The 17,555-nt window shown below is 39.7% G+C and overlaps 2 long non-coding RNA genes across 2 annotated transcripts in view; one reads left to right on the plus strand and one right to left on the minus strand.

The window, feature by feature from the left end:
* LOC141569205 (uncharacterized) overlaps positions 1 to 8,727 on the plus strand; it is a 54,897-nt gene extending 46,170 nt beyond the window's left edge. The window contains exons 7-8 of the long non-coding RNA XR_012492677.1: positions 2,807 to 2,978; positions 3,865 to 8,727. This is a non-coding gene — a long non-coding RNA (uncharacterized LOC141569205). The remainder of the gene's footprint in view (positions 1 to 2,806; positions 2,979 to 3,864) is intronic.
* Positions 1 to 17,555, minus strand: part of LOC141569207 (uncharacterized) — a 246,944-nt gene that overhangs the window by 30,023 nt on the left and 199,366 nt on the right. The gene's annotated exons all lie outside the window — the stretch shown is intronic.

Raw genomic sequence — 17,555 nt, forward strand, 5'->3', positions numbered from 1 at the left:
CAAATCTTCCACAGTTTAGCCCACAAGTTCTTCTCAGTCTAACCCTAACCCCACTTTTACCGCTTTATATTCTGACACTTAGTCTTAATAATGAGTGATCTGGCCACATGCGGACAATATACAGTTCTCAGGAAGTGTCTTGTTTTTTGCATCTCTCTCTGAGGTCTCTGCATAGGCTATGTTCTCTTTTGGGAGTCCTTCCTCTCTTCCCACGCCTTGGGCTTCAATGCAGAAAAGACTGCAGAAAAGAATTGTTTCTGGGATCTCCCTTGACCTTTCCTTTAATGCAGCTGGATCAGGGGCCCTCTCCTTTGTTCCCATCTGTTACATGTACGAACTACCTAGTACTTAGCACTTAACCTCCTTGTGAAAAAAATTATTTACATGCTTGTGTACTCTGCCTCAGAAACTTTCATTTGCTGTTTCTTCCACTTGAATGATATTACCCCAGATGCTCCATAGGGCGGCCTCCTTCTCACCATTCAGGTCAATTGTTATTTTTATAGAGAGGTCATTTACAATTCAAAATAAAGCAGACCTACCCTATGCTCAGTCATTCTCAATCTCTCTCTCTCTCTCACACTTGACCTTATTTTACCTGTACCTGACATTATCTTATTTATTTGATTATCAATTTACTGTCTCCCTGCAATCAGAAATAAAGAACCTTGAAGGCAGTGATTGTCAGTTTTGTTTATTGCTGCATCTCCAGCCCCTTTACAATACCCGGTGCCTAGTAACTACTCAATAAACATCTGTTGACCGATTGACTGACTGATACCCTCACTAGACAGTGAACTTTTCGGTTCATTTACATTCTCAGCACCTAGTACAAGGTCTGGCACATATTATAAGCTAAAATATATATTGATCAAATGCATGCCATTTTTAATTAGCCAATCAAGAACTGGTTCTGCACTGGGAGGTCAAGAAGGCAAACAGTTCTGTGGAGTGTAATTACTGGGGAGGGTGTGCTGTAGACACTGGCCAGAAGACAGTAAAGAATTGATTAAGATAGCAAAGAAAGGAAGCCAGTGCTATGAGCATAGTACAAGCTCAACATATGTTTATAACATTGACTTAACAAAACGTGTTTTATATTTCAACACTAATTCGCTTTTAAAAAAAAAATACCATTTGAAACCTGCCATAGAATCACCTGCTGCTTCATTCAATTGGGGGTGAGTTGCTGTGTGACAGGTGTCTGACAACATGCTAATAGCCAAATCTATTGAATCCACAATGTTGACTTTCAGGAACGCTTTCCTTTTCTGCCTTTGCCTTACCCCCACTTCATAAAAAGAATGCCACTCTCCTGAGAGTGTTACAATGGCAGTCCACAAATGAACCCTCTTCCTTTGAGAGAGACTAACTGTAGGGGAAAAGATAATTACTTAGTGCCTTTATCTGCAAATTATTTGTAATAAAATCTGAAATCACACCACAAGGTCTTTCATGAGGATGTCATAAATTAAGATGCATTGGCGTATCGGGTGCATCTGTTCCATTCTCTGGCCCTTTGTCTTCTGCAAAGAGCACACCAACCTCAATACCCAGCAGACAGCATTTACGCAAATGATGCTGTTGTCTATAGCATTAATATTCAGTGATTGTCTGTCATAGACACCTTACTGTACATCTGTTATGCAAATGTATGTTAATTCCAACTCCCTGACAGCTGCCTAGCTTCCCTCCCTAAAATGATCTTTTCCATTTTGAAGTTTGCAATCTGTTCCCAAAAATGTTAATCCAACAATTAGCTGAAATTGCTAAACAGAAATTGTACATGTTCAGTCTGAAATAGAAGGTAGCATCCTAAAATAGATGGTGAACCTTCTTCCCACGGCGTTTATTTTATATGTGCTCCCACACAGTGTAAACATTGATCTCTGCACAGCTTGGCTTGGGGCAAGTGGCAGGTTTGCCTACCCCAACCCGAGGATTTTGACAAGAAAGAATGGTATCACTGTTCTGTCATTCAAAGGATTCTGTCTTCCAAGAAGCTTTTAGTGATACACAGAATTTCTCTCCATGTCTGAAGCTTCTCTGTTTTCCCCATCAAAATAATTAGTATCAAGCACTTGGATATTAATAAATGACAACACAGAAGCATAAAGTGATGAATGATTGTGAAAAGAAATCTATGAGAGCATCTCATGAGACACAGAACACTGTAGACACTCTCTCTGTACATATCTGATGGATGTTAGATGGAGGATGCTTCCATATTTCCTACCTCTATTCTTTTTTAGAAATAGATGAAGGACTTTGGAACAATAATAGAACTATTCATTAAGACCTTGGAAGGAATTATGGTGCTTGAGAGAATAGAACTCAAGAGATAAATTACATTAAACATTTAATGAGAACCTACTAAGACCAAATAAACACATATGTTGGACCTACTATGTGCTAGTCTCCATGATGGCCACACAAGTTACCGTGTTTCCCCAAAAATAAGACTGAGCTGGACAATCAGCTGTAATGTGTCTTTTGGAGCAAAAATTAATATAAGACCGGGTCTTATCTTACTATAACATAAGACCTGGTCTTTAATATAATATAATAATATAATATAATATAATATAATATAATATAATATAATACCAAGTCTTATATTAATTTTTGCTCCAAAAAACACATTAGAGCTGATTGTCCGGCTAGGTCTTATTTTCGGGGAAACACGGTACCTCTCAACACTCTTGTGAGGTATCAGATTCAGCCCATTTTAATCATGAGAATCAAAGTGAGGAGTGACTTCTGCAACCCATACAGCTGACCCCCATCCAGTATTTATTTTTTCCAGTTTTCTTTACTGAGGAAGCACACCAGACAAATGGAAAACTACAGAATGTGTGCTGTGAAGTAGAAGTCACAGGTTTTCACAGGGCTATTTCTGACTCTGTTCTGAATCGATATCTGATGTCTGGTCTTTTGGAAAATCTCAAGCCCAACTAAGGGAAATGGACTTGAATCTGGTATGTTCCAGCAAGCCTGAGGACTGTTTCTTCAGGGATATTAACCGATGGGTTTCCTCTCTTACTGTAAGAGTCTGTCTCTAAAATGGTGGTTCTCAAGTTTCTAGTCTAGTCTAACGTTTTTTCTTTGCAATTTACTTCTGCATTAGTAATGAGACAATGGGTGACTAAAATATATTGAAAATATCTTGGCTATATGATAAAAACCCTTCACTAATTTTCAGTGACTCTATCATTAAGATGGATACGGTAAAATAAACGTGCATTAATTTTTACCGGAGGCTTTTTTATTATTAGTTTAAGAGATTCCAAGATTTTCAAATGTTATAATTACATTTTATTTCTACTTCATTCCAATAAACTCGAGCTTAGATTCTATAATGAGTTGTTATAATTTCTCATTTAAATTCTATTTGAGTACGCTAAGGTTGCAAAATCTTATAAATTATTCTGAGGTATCAAACGCAGGTTTATGTAGCTTTATTTAGATACTGGATCTTTTTAAAGCTAGCATATATAGAGAATTCAATATAAGGCACTATCTAATTAAGTTCTAGTGTTATATTTGTAAAAATGGGGGATATAATGGGGTAGAATATTTTGTCCTAAGTCATATGGTTAGTAAGCAGGATAGCTGACGTTTCATCCTAGATTGAATCTCTTACTTACTTTTTATATTGCCAGTCCATATACTATCTTCTTAATTATTTTTTAAAAGAAGATACAATTATAATAAAGTGTCAAATGTATCTTCTAAATATTGGCTGGTGTAATAAAGTTATTTTTGTGTGTACTATCTTGACCCAGTTTGAAGGTTCTGGCTAGAGGCTGGTCAGTTCTCTTTAGTGGGCAGCCAATTAAGACCCTCACCCTCTTCCTTTATCAGGATATCATACTTCAGACCATGATACACCTGCTTTAATTGTCCCAGGGCCAGGAACCAGGCGACCGTGGACAGCCCCTATGCTCCTGACCCTGCTGAAATTGTTGATGCCAGCCAACGCTAAGCTGGCTTGCCCTGTCTTTCCTACTCCTCCCTGCAGGAACCACAATAAAATATATGGTTACAGTTCCCCTCTCTCCTTGTCAATGACTCGGGTACACACCCATGTGGTCCTGCGTGGCTTGCTGATGTTCTCTGCAGTGAATGGCCAGCGTAATGAAATGGGAACCCGTCTTTGGTTTCTTCTGCTTGATCTACATCTGGCTACATCATCATACCTCAGTCAAGGTCGTATGGTTAAAACAGGTGGTAGGAGGTTTCGAGGTAACAAATCCACCTGACTTTCCTCACTGCAACTCACTCAGGAGTTCAGAAAGCCTGCCACATCTGGCCTCAGGGCCAGTGAAGGGCATCCCTCCAAGGCTTGTTTGTGCTTATCTGTAAAGAGATGGTGGTAATTTCCATCTCAAAAGAGTTGGTGTGAGGTTCCAATGAAAGACCATATGCTACAAAATCTTAGCACTATGCTTGACTCATATTAGGTGCTTACAAAGCCTGTCCAAAGAAAGAAGAGTGGCACATATCTAGTATACGAGGTGGAGTAGCAGCATCTTTTAAAAACTTTTTAATTCTCTTAGTTTCAGGTGTACAAAACAATGTAATAGACATTTACACCCCTCACAAATTGATAATTCCCCTTCCCCAATCTACTGCCCCTCTGACATCATATATTGCTGTTACAATTCCACTGATTTCTTCTGCTGTACCCCACTGTGGAGTACAGCCTATATGTATATGTGTGTGTGTACTTCTGTTTTGTGCTTTACAAAGAACTTTCCTAGTTATTGTCTCATTTGTTCCCCTAAAGTCCCTGCTGATGCGAGAAGTGCTTCAATGAAATCCATTTTAAAGAAAGGAAAACTGAGGCATAGGATGATTAACTGCATTGTCTGACATTGCCTGCTTGAACTGAAATACTAAGTTGCTCAATAGAAATCTCTGTGGTTGTTCATCTAAGCCAGGTCGCATTTTTGGTGGAAGTGAGCTGCACTGCGTAGTAGGTACAACTCTGCAGGGGTCAAGGAAACAAAGTCAAGATCACAGTTCTGCATTTCTATGTGAAAATGATGTCTTCTCCTTTACCCTTTGCAACAATCCATGATGCTGAAGTGACACGATTCATCATTTGTACCTTTTATTCTCTTTTGTATTGAACAAATTATTTCATAGGACATACGTCCTCTAATCTTTTCCTGTTGGGGATTTGGAGTGGTTTTTGCTGTACGACTATTTAACCCTTATTCTCTGGGTTTCTGACCAAAGCAGTTATACAAACCATGACTCGTCAGATGAGAGATAAAGGGCGCGGTAGTGCTAGTTGGACTTTTCTCTCATGATTCAAGGCTCCATATATAATGGAGTGTGAGAATGAGGTTTGGAGCTGGAGTCTATTCCTTTGTAGCTACTCCTCAATAGATAGAAATGCCTGAGCTTCAAATGAGGCCACAGATACCTGCCCTCCCTGGGAGGAAAATCATACCCAAGTCAACTCCCGACAAGCAAGGATGACCGCAGGTGGATAATGATATTTGGGGCCACTAGTATAACATGCTTCATTCAATGTCCTACATGTACAAATCAGCACCTTGACCTCACTTTGAAGGAGCTGCTAACGGAAGAATGAAGCAAAACATGGGGAGAAAACATGGGGAGAAGGGCAGAAGTTTCCCTCCAAAAGAAATGCAGGGAAAGTGTCTGTTCCCTGTATTCACAAGGAACGTTTGAGGCAGGAGGGGTAGAAATTAGTATCCCCATTGTAGAGGTGAAAGACATTTAGACCCAGAGCAATTTTCTGACTTGCCCAGAATATTCCTATTGTAAAGAGTCACAGCCAAGCCTCAAAGCTAATTTTTCTGACTCTTGTTTTATAGGTTCTTTCCACTTCCCCAGATGGTGTCTGTGGGTTTGGCTCTCACTTTCAGGCTTCACTGACCCTGGATGATGGACAAGAATTTGCTCTGGGCATCTGAGCCCGGGCTGAGGTGCAAGTGCCAGACTCACTGTGAGCTTTCCATCCACTCTTGCTACAGTTCAATAGAGCCTCCCCACACTCTCCCCACAATGCACTGCCTACATTGGGATCATGATTTATCCCACAGACAATGGACCAGAAGCATCCCTTCGCTGTGAGGCCACTCTCAGAGGGCAAGGTCCCTCCTGGCTGACGTGGGTGTCACACTTGAGTCCTTAGAATAAGAAAGCAGCTGGAAAGAGAACACAAAATGGAAATGCAGCCACAACTCAGACTAGGCAGTGTCTCTCTCCCTGTTGTGGATTGGATCTCCCTTCTTCTCCTCTGGCACCAAATCCGGAGACTTCTGTTTATTTGTTTGTTGTTTTACTTGCATTAGGCATCCTCTTATTGGACGCCAATGAGACCAGCCATTGCCTGGCTAATCAAAAAGGTCAGTTAAATAGGAGAAGCATAAGAAATGACGCACGACTACCTTAAATCTTTTATTTTAACGTAGAATAGTGTGCACTCATTCAGCAATGGTTTAATGTAAAGGCAAGATCTGCCATTCAGCTACAGGGCTCCTGATTGGATTGCCACATTACATTTCCTGTGTAAGCCTCCTTCCTAATGAATTCGTTATGACTTCCAGTTTCATTTTCCTTAATGTGGACTATAATTTGAAATCATTTGTGAAGTAATATGAATTCAGACTCTCTGTAGATTACAACTGTTTATTTTCCACTTGTTTATTAAGTTTTGACACAACTTTATCTGATATCCTTCTAGTGACTTAGCACTATTCATTCTATGCAAAGCATTACATTCACTTGGTTTAAATAGAAAAAAAATAGAATTAGAACAAATTTGTTCTCGTGAGAAGAATGTGGGGTGGTGTTTTTAAGACTTTGATAGAATTGGCTTCACCACTTTCCAGGAGAACATGCTTCAGTAAAGCGCTTCACCTCACTGAACCTTAGTTTCTGGTGACAAGCACAGGGATGAGTGACTACTTTGCAACGCTATTATGCAATTTCAATGAGTTGATGCTTGTGAAAGAATTTGGATGGTTGAAGATGAAAAATTATAAGAGAATGTGGGAGAGAAGGACACGACAGGAAGCCACAAACGGGCATGAGGTTGGCTGTCCCTCTCTGCAGATTTCCCTCTTGCCAGCAGAGGCCAGAGCTACAGACATGGAGACATTAAATAGCCATCTCATTAGTGCATGCAGAGCACTGCAGAAGGGCAATGCCTGAAACTTCAGTAAGAGTAAATCTTGGACCACTAGAGAGAGAGAGGACAATGTGCCCTGTCAGGACCAATTCTTCACTTAGGTTATATCAGGAAGGAGAATCAGTATCATGGATAGAAAGAAAAAAAAAATCACTGGAGACTTCCTGACAGGATTCTTGACTGTGGTCATGAAGCATAGGTAGATATGGTTGAGTTTTGGGGATTGATGGTGGTACTTCAGGCACCAATAAGGGAGCCAAACAAGAAAATTGTACCACGCATCTCAGGGAGAACCACTGAACACAATCTTGAGTAGCTTTTTCTTAGCCCCATCCTAAAGAATTCCTCCCAAAGAGGGAAGGACATTTCTGGCAGTCTAGGTCATATTGGAAAGACTATTCTTGGGAATGCATTCTAGAACCAGCTAGATATATTGTTGGCAGTAAGAATGATACACTAACTGCAAACGGTTTAGAGACGCACGAAGATAATACGTTTCCATCGAATGTAGAACCAGGCATACAACGACCAGGCATTCTCAGAAAAAGCCCTCTTCCTTGGAATACATATTACCTTCAGAGTAATGGTTATATCTAGAGAAAGGGAGAAAAGGGTTTAAGGAGGGGCACAAAAACAGTTGCAACTACACATAATCACGTTGGTAAATAGATGCAAAAAAAACCCTCAAAATTATCACATGTCACTTCTCCTCATTGGGTACATTGTTATAGTGTGCTGTACAATTCTCTGCATGTTTGAAATATTTTATAATAAAAATATGGAGAATTCAGAGGTATTTCAAGTTTCTGGTCCTGCTTGTATACGGAGCACAGGTTTTCTGGTGAGCTGTGAATTGGCATGAAGAAAACACATGATCACACAAACACTCACATGTGTAAATACACTGGAGCATCATTATATTAAATGTCCATTCTGATTGGCCCCAAACCCAAATCCTAACAGCAATGAGGTGGCCACACAGGGGCAGAGGTAGCACTAACTCAACATGGCTTTCCTTGGTCCCCAGAATCCTTGTTGGTTTCTCAAGGCTGTCTGTGTCACCCTTGCAAGGGTGGGTATTGCAGGATTTATAAAGTTCAATTTTTACCAAACAACTGTCCTCTTTATACAAGACCTTACAGCATGCTTCTAGGGATACTTCCACCAATACTGCATGTGTTTCTTTTAAAGAGATGTTCTCCAATGTTGACGTTCCTCTTTCTAGAACCAAGCTCTGAGTCTGCAAGATTCCATACTTATTGAGGAGAGAAAAGGGGTCAGTGCCACCCCAGAATAACTCTACCCTCAGGTTTCCAGTAGTATGGAAAACACCTTTCACAACCTTTTAAACTGAAGGTCAACAGGGAAAATGGTATACTTTTTCCTAAAAATTTTGAACCTCAACATTGTTTTATAGAAACTTATAAACAATGTAGATCTTTAAACATAATTTACCTATGGCATGATTCCAGTTTTATCAAAAATTTTATGTGTGAATGAGTACATTTATGATCTATAATAAGACTAGAGAAAAGTTGAATGAACATATTAACAGTTATAATATTATGTCTTTGTGGTGAGTTTATCGATACATTTTTATTGCTCATTTCTTATTTTTTTAATTATTAAATAATTTTATGTTTTATGACAAAAAAGTATATTGCTTTATAGAAACATACATCGTATAGGTATTTAACAGAATACACAACTTTGATAAAAAAACAGAAAAAACATATCTGTATTGCTTATGTGTTCTATGAACAATATAGAATTTAATAAAATAAAAATCACATGTCTCCTAAATTGATTCAGAGATTAAAGGAGGGGTAAGAATTAGAAATATCTGCTGTGCCTGTTTCTTCATTATAAACAATGGCAAGTTTATATTTTAGCCTTGTCTTTTTTGTTTCTCTGCCTTCTTTTTTCAAAATGGCAATATTAAAAAATTCAGCATTCATTACCTCCTTTGTCTTCAAGACAAGCTTCTATAAAACCAATTTCCTGTGGAAGTCCTAGGAGAGCGTCGACATGGATGCTACTGAGAAGCGGAAGAAAGATTAGGATCGTCGCACCGTCACCGCGAGCGCCATCTGGATGGGACCGGGGCTTCTCTGTAGACCAGCGTCGGTTACTCATCCCTTCATCACAGATCCAGACCTGACAGATTTCTAATACAAACAGCCACCTGGAAGCGTAACTCTGCCCAAACCCAGCTGAGCTTTCATTCTGTGGTTTTATTCTCTTGTATTTCGATGTCCAGCGGCTCTTCTTCCGGATGTCAACTTCTGAATTCCCTGACTTACGATTAGTACCAGGGAACTGCAGTGACGGCTCCAATGATTCCCGAAAGCCTGCTGCACTGGGTACATTGAGCTCTTTCCTGGGTCCCTCACAGTTCATCACTTTTCCCTTTCTTTTTCCCAAACCACATTTATTTCTAAGCACTTTCCTCCATTCATTCTTAAATCTTAGAATTTAAACTCTCAAGTATATTTACATTTAAATGGAGTGCTGAGGCCCTTTGGCATTTGAAAAAGCTTTCAAGATTTTTAATGAACTTCTAAAAGGTTCTTGAATTGAAGCTTTGCCAAGAGTAGGTCTATTCTGAAAAAAATGGGAAGTCTGGGTTCGATTTAGAACTAGCCAGTCATCAGTCCAGGACAAATTGGAGCCTTGGAAAATCTGCAATTGTCCTCCGTCTTAGCTTCATACTCAAGGCCTTTGCTGACGGGCCTTGTCTACTTTATCAAGCTCATCTCTCACCCACAGGAGCCAACCTAGTCTGCCTTTTCCTTCCCAGATGCCCCAGTATTTCCATTATCTTTATCTCACCTCTTACTTTCACCTTGGCCTGGGACGCCACCCCTTTACCAACTATCTTTTTAAAATTCATGGGCTAAGTTCAATATCAACTCCACCATGAAACTGCTATCTTGCTTGTGGGTGATTTCGAGAAAAGTACATAAATTCATCCCCAAGATGCCTGATTTGATGTTTTACATGAGCCCCCAGAAGCCATTTAATGTACTACAACTCTATTTCCATAAAATGAAGTTTCTGATTTCTTTTGCATGACTTCCAAATCATGTTATTGAAGCTCCGGGGATGTAATCAGTGTCTCTGTAGCTCTGTAAGTTAGGGGAAGCTACAGACCTTCTCTCTGCCCCAGAATTTTCATCTGGGTCATGGTTTTATTAATACAGCATTGCTGAAAGGATTGTGATGGGGGTTAAGTGAGGAAATCTACGTAAAATCTTAGAACACTACCTGGCAAATGTTAACAGCTCAGGAAAAAACACACAAAAGGTAATTATTTTTATTGACAATGCTCTCTTCCCTGCTTCATGCTTATTGGGATAAACTCAGTATAGAATTGCATGTACCTGTACAGGTTCCTTGCTTCCCCAGACATTATGTACAAGGACTATATTCTCATAAGGCCAAAGACACACATGGTACATTATAAGCTTTTAATACATTATACATGCGATATAATCAAATTAAACCCTGAAAATACATATCAGTTTTGGTCTATTTTTAATGACTCCATACTGCTGTTATCTCAAAATGTCAACAAATAAAACTACAGAATGCAAATGACAATGTTTGACTCTGAAATGAGAATGAATTTCACTTACCCCCCCCCCACTCTACTACTTCTTGTGGAAAATGGAAAAAGACCCCCAAATAACATGCTTGTCCCTTTAACTTGTGGCTGACTTATTTTTCTTTGGAAGGCAGATGACAACAGGGTGTGTGTTATAGACAGATGACATTTCTTTTTCTAATTTAGATGAGAGAACTATGAAAAATTGGTATTTGGTTGAGCATACTGGGCTGTTCCAAACAAAGACTTTTGATCCTGAATGTAGACCTGCCGGGACTCTATATTTCAGATTGATGGATGAAATTGTCAGCATCATATTTTCATTAGTTTTTGTTCTCCTGTTCTAGGTGCCAAATCACCATTAAATCACAGATACTAAATGATGAATAAAGTAAAACATCTATGAATTAGAAATGACTCCTTTCTTTTTTTATTCAGTTTTCTCATCTCATGCTACATTTTTCATCATTCCTTCAGTTTTCCCAGTTTCCTAGTACAGCCTTCTTTTTGAACTTTCTTTAGCTTCCTTACATTTTAAAGGAGGCAGCATAGGGAAACAAAATGGCTTTGAGCTGAAAGCCAAACAAACCTGGTTTGGGTCTCAGATTTGCTTTCCACTTGCTTTGCGACCTTGAGAAACTGTTTCCTCACCTTTCAATAAACAAAATGTACCACATAGTCTCTAAATGCCTTGCAACTCTAACTCTATTACTTCTGATTTTTATATAGAGATTTGCCCCCTGGATATGCTATTCTGAAAAATGAATCTTATCTCAACTTTTTTTTTTTTTTGGCCATTACTTTAATTATGTACCTTTCTTCTTTATTTTCTACCCAGGATTATTTTCAAGATTAAAGAAATAACCTGCATTACATATCCTAGCATAATCTTCTTTTTAAATATTTTCTTTATGCTGCCATCTCCCCTTCCTCTGTACCATCCTTGTTTTTATTTTTCTTTCTATTCCAAAGCCCTCTTTTATTTTCTTATTGTTTCATAACTTCAAATTTAATTCACTAGTAAGTTCTTTCATAATTTTATTCAATAGGTATACAGCTACAATGGGCCAGCCATTGAGTGATTTTGCCATTTTGGAGGAGTCAATAAATAGAATTCCCATTCTCTGCCTGAGCTTGGAACCAGTTGTGAGATAGATTAAAATAACCTGAGAGATGAAAATCAAAATATCCTGATAAAGCTGTTGGAAAATGTTGCTTTTATTTTAGTCTGTTAGCCAAGTGACCAAAGGAGGGAAGTGACATTTCCACACATCCTTCTCCCAGATTCATTAATCAGCTGAGTTTCTTTTCTGTCCCTCAGAAAAAATAAGTGTGGGAGTAGAATTGGGGTGGGGCCAAGAAAGAGGCCAGGTGTTACTGATACAGGTCCTGCCCTAGGGGAATATGAGGAGTGGGGGTCTCCAGTGTCCACTACCACAAGGGACTAGACACATGGCCATCAATGAGCCAGCTACAGCCCCACTGTTGTGGGTTTATAGTTTTCTGAAGAAAATAGAGCTTAAAACGTAGTGAGAAATGGGATGGTGTGTAATACAGAAATAGGGCCCACCATAGGAATGTAAGACAGGGAAGCTTATTTTCTCTGGGGAGTCAAAGAAAGCTTCTCCTAGGGACTGATATATGACCAAAAGCCTAAAGATGAGAAAGAACAAGACACAGAGCTGCTGCTGATGAGATGACAAGAGTCTTCCAGGCAATGGAAAAAGCACCAGAAACTTGTGGCCCATTTGGAGAGCTGAAGTATTGCCAGGGACTTGACAATGAGTGTGAACTGCACTGGATGACGAGGAAGGGCATGGCAGAGCCCGGATCATGCAAGGTAGAACTTAGGCTATACCCTAATGACACCGAGAAGGCACTGAGGGATATGAAGCATCTGTACAACACCCAAGTGGAGATGTCCATTCAATAGCTGTGCCTGGATATCTGAAGAGACGACCATGTAGGATATATACAAACTTGAAAATCACTGGCAAGTAGATTATTACTGGATCTCAGAAAATGGATATGGTTGCCTAGTGTCAACATCATGAGACCAAAGGAGAGTCTATGAATAATCACTGAGAATCACCAACATTTCATGGTTGGGTAGTAGAAGCTAGAAAGCTAGTACCAAATCAGGAAGCCAGAGAATGGAGTGTTTGGAGATGAGATCACCACTGTCTGATGCTTCTAAAAGGTCAAGAAGGAGGATGAGTTAACAAAGTACACAAACACATTTTAATCTGCACCCATTTTATTCCAGGCCTTATTTCCCACATTCATTTCTTTATTGTTCACTTATTGATTCATGCTAAAATATTTAGGCTGAAAAGCTTGTCCCAGAAACACTCTTAAACCCAGCCCAACTTGGCTCCCTCACATCCACTGCTCTATTGAAGTTGATTCCACTTGTGTCACTAGAGATATTCACTAATGTGGGTTTGTGAATTAAGGATGGAAATTTCAAATACTTTCAATTTAATGGTTTTAAATGTTTTTGTAAAATAGAAGAAAGTGATATTTACTAAGAGTGAGAGGAAAAGGGAGGGGTCTGACTTTACAAAGGTTGGAAGAGCAGGATAACTATAAATACACGAGAAAAGATTTCTGGGCAGGGTTTAAATTTAAACTGAGATTAGGTTCAGTTATTTTACAGTGGCAAAACTCATTCGGTTGGAGGCTCCCCAGGTCACATGAGGGTGAAGTATTTGGGACAGGTCAACGGTATGCTGATGAATGGAAACTAGACTTGTGGTAGTGAACACGATATAGTAAATACAGATGTTATTTATAATGTTGTACACCTGAAACTTATATAATGTCATAAACCAAGGTTACCTCAATAAAAAATACATTTAAAAATCAAGGTGAAGTATTGGAATTCGTCCATCTTCAGAATTTTTCAATAAGATACATAAGTGAACAAAATGAAAAACAAATACATGTAAAGTTTAGTGTGGACATGGGTATAAAGAGAAGAGCTTTAAAAATACGACCTGGAGAGAGAGCATAGTAAATGTAGTAGTTTCTTGTGGGTTTCAAGTCACTAGATACTCCGATGAGGTACAGACTAAAATGTAGATTAGCAGGGACACTCTAAGGTCAGTAGCTTATGAAGAGGAAGTGTGGGGTCTCCATCAGTAAGCTCCCAGGCAGAGCAGTTTCCAGTTATAACATGTTGGATGGCCCTGGGGATGGTCGTTACGGGATGGGAGGGAAGGTGAGATACAATGTATAAAGGGACATTCATGTGTCCTTTAGTTTTACGGAAGAGTATGAGTTGGGGTGAAACATTGAGAACCATTCACCAGTCTTCAACGAATAAGGAGTTACACCCTTTCCCATGGTCCTCTCTCTCCATCGTGTGTTAGCAAATCCTGTTTTTCTCCATAGGGACGGCTCTGTGAGTGCAAAGGAGCCCCTATCTCAGGGAACATATGTCAGGAAGAGGGCATAGCTTTGGTCACTGTGGTTGGGATGGTGGCATCTCTCTCATCACCATTGCAGCAGACAAATGTAAGAGCCCCTGTCGCTGAATTCTAGTCTATCACCTTAGCAGTGGGACTTCCAGGGAGATTGTCAAGAGACTGAACGCAGCGGGTGGCAGTAGACATCAGTGTGGGTGGGTGAGACAGCAGGGGCAAGGCAGAGGTACAACTGTCTGACTTCTGTCAGACAGTTTTGCAGAACACGCATGTGATCCAGGAGGTGAGGTTTCCCTTGTATTCGCCCTTAGGATAGAGAATGCCAGCTCCTGAAGACGTGGCAAACAAATCCAAGTGAAGTCTCAAGGACATCTGCTTAGTTGTAGGTATATCCAGCTAATGTTTCAGTTTTGGATTTGTGTGGTGAGGATCATGCATGTAATTATGGTAATTAATTACGTGGTTAAATAAGTAAAATGTAGTCAAAGAAAGATATGCAAGGTTTAATGATAAGAGTGCACTATGAACCCCAAATAACAATAACTGAATTATGTAAAACTGACGTCAAAAAAATAGAAATAACTGCGTAGAGATGCCGTTCTTTACCTGCAAGACTGGCAAAGACCCAAGAGTTTGGTAGCGTAAACATAGTGTTTTGATGTAATGATAGGGAATGAGGCACAGACATCATAGAGGTCATGAAAATGTAAAATGCTACCTCATCGGTAGACGTGATTGGACATAGTCACCAAAATCGGAAAGCCCATGTATTTTGATGCAGAAATTCCATTAGTCAGCAAATATATCACCAGATGTTTGAAACTGTGTGTGTCTGTGTGTCTACACACAAGAAAGCACTGCTACATTTCAGCTGATTGAAACAATCTAACTGTCCATCAGTAAGATACTAGACAAATAAATTTGCATACAAGCATTCTATGGAATTCAAGGTAGCCATTAAAATTAAGGAGGCTGTTTATGCAGTAGTAGCGAACTTGCAGATGTATTTTAAGTGCATTGTAGAAGAGTATGCATAGTATATATGCAAAATATATAATATTTGTATAAAAATGATGGAGGAAGGAAATAAGACATGTTTGTCTACTTAAAACATATCTCAGAAAGAATGTAGATACATGTAGAATTTGGCAGCACTGATTACCTCCATAAGGCCATCTCTTTTGAATATTGAAATATGTGGATACTATTAATTCAAGAAGAAATGAAACCTGTTCAGTCAGACAAGAGACATCTCCCTCAAAGTTCAGCTTTGTATATTGATGAGGTTTTCTTCTTTCCATCTTTAGTACTTTTCTTTCTTTTCTCCCTCTTTTTCCCCTTGTTCTTCCTTCTTTTTCTTCTTTGTTCTGCCTTCTTTGGCCCCGTCTCCCCTTCTCCCACATTCCTTCTTCCTCCATCTCTCTTCATTACTTTCCACCTTCATAGCTGGCAGATTATGAGTCATTAGCACGCATTTGGGCTGCAGCCAATTGCTCTGATTTTCAGGAGTTGTTTTTTAGAAGCTCTGCTGCAGCTCGGAACACTTGTCCTTCAAGGGAGCACCTGCTGGAAGCTTTGCAGCTGCCATTTTCTCCAGGCCATTGCCATGTCCTTGTCACCACCTCCCTCTATTACTGCCTTTGACACAGGTCATTTGGGGAGCTGGGCTCAGTCCCATCACTCCATCGTCTCTCTTTGGATCATCTTTTCTCTTGTCCGATTAGTTTTTCTTCTCACTATCCTTTTTGGTCCTCGACAATGCTTTACCTCCTTACAATCCTTTCTATCCTAATACCCAGAATCACTCTATCTTCGTACTGTATGGTCCTAACTTTTTACAAATTTCTAATCTGAAGTTAGGATGGGCCATATATTTTTTTTTTATGTTTCACCCACAAGTTAGACAAAGGAGCTGTTAGAATAGCAGGTATGCATTGGAAGCCTCTTCTGCTCCCGGTCGTGTGTTCTGCAATGGCGTGACGGAGGCCAGGAAGCCATGATCTTGATTTCAGCGAGGGCATGGAGTGAGAGTGTGTTCCGGGGCAGGGGGATAAGCAGACGTCAGCATGCAGAATCCCAGAAGGGCAATCGTGGGGAGATCCACTGTATGACAGGGGCAGTACAGAGGAAGCAGCTAGTAGCACTGCTTGTAATGCATCAAAGAAGGCTTCACAAAGGAGAAAAACCTTTATTTGGATATTTAAACATAAATGTATGTACAGCTGGAGGGAAAGAATCCTAGGCAGACGGTCTAGGAAGTATAAAGGCACAAAGACACATAATAGGATGGTATATTTTGGGGGAAATGTAAGGTGTAAATATAGACGATATTTAAAAGTTCTCTCATACCTGCCACAGGTAGTTCTCAATGCCCACTTGTTTTTTTTTAATCCCCTGGCTTTAACATTCCACCTTCATTTCTTTCTCTACTGCCCCACCTTCCTTCCCTTTGGGCACCTCTTAAACTCTGGAATTCCTCTGTGGTGCTGATGCAGGGTGAGTCAATGATCTCTCTGAGTTACAATGGCACATTTTGACTATGCCCCCAAATATGCCTATTAAGGTGGGCTTTTATATAAAAGAGTTTTTTCCCCCCAAGTAGAATCCTGCAATCAGCCTTGACTGTTGTTTGTCCCCTCTTACATTTCTTCTCACTTCTTTCTTCCTCATTTACCATCTCTTTATTACATACTGGGGGTGCCAAAAAATGTATACACATGTATTCATTTTTTGTTATTGGTATATATATCGAGTATTACAATTTTATACAATTTTTTTCTTTCTTAAAATGTGTATACATTTTTTGGCACCCTCTGCATATAAATGTATAAATAAATGTATTTCTTGGGGGAAAACATTGAATACTGTCACTGGATAACCACCTTGAGATTGTGTTTCTTTTGTTCCTACTGTTCTATCCACATATCTGAGATTTGAGGCCTGTGTCTGAACTTAAGATCTCACCGTTCATCGAGTCGGTATCAAAACAGGCTGACAAAAGTCACACAACTAACTGCCTTGTGAACTGCAGCACCGTCCAGCCACTGTGACTCACCTGTGAAGCTTAATGCACCAGGTTGGGACAGGTCTGTCATTTGGTTTCATGCTATTGCAGATAAGTATTGCAGTAACATCCTAATTGTAAAGTTGTGTTCATGTCACAAGGAAATGTCAGCCTTCACTCTGTGCACTTGTGTCTTTGGCCGTCCTGACTTCCAGTTCTTTCTGATCTTGGACACAAGGTAAGTCCTCCTTGGGCGCTGCTATAATTTTCCCACTTCTAAATTCAAGAATTTTCCATAACTCACCCATTGAACATGGCCCGAAGACTTGACATCGTACCTTGGCT

This window comes from Rhinolophus sinicus, linkage group LG02 (genome assembly GCF_036562045.2).
Source record: "Rhinolophus sinicus isolate RSC01 linkage group LG02, ASM3656204v1, whole genome shotgun sequence".
Taxonomy (NCBI): Eukaryota; Metazoa; Chordata; class Mammalia; order Chiroptera; family Rhinolophidae; genus Rhinolophus; species Rhinolophus sinicus.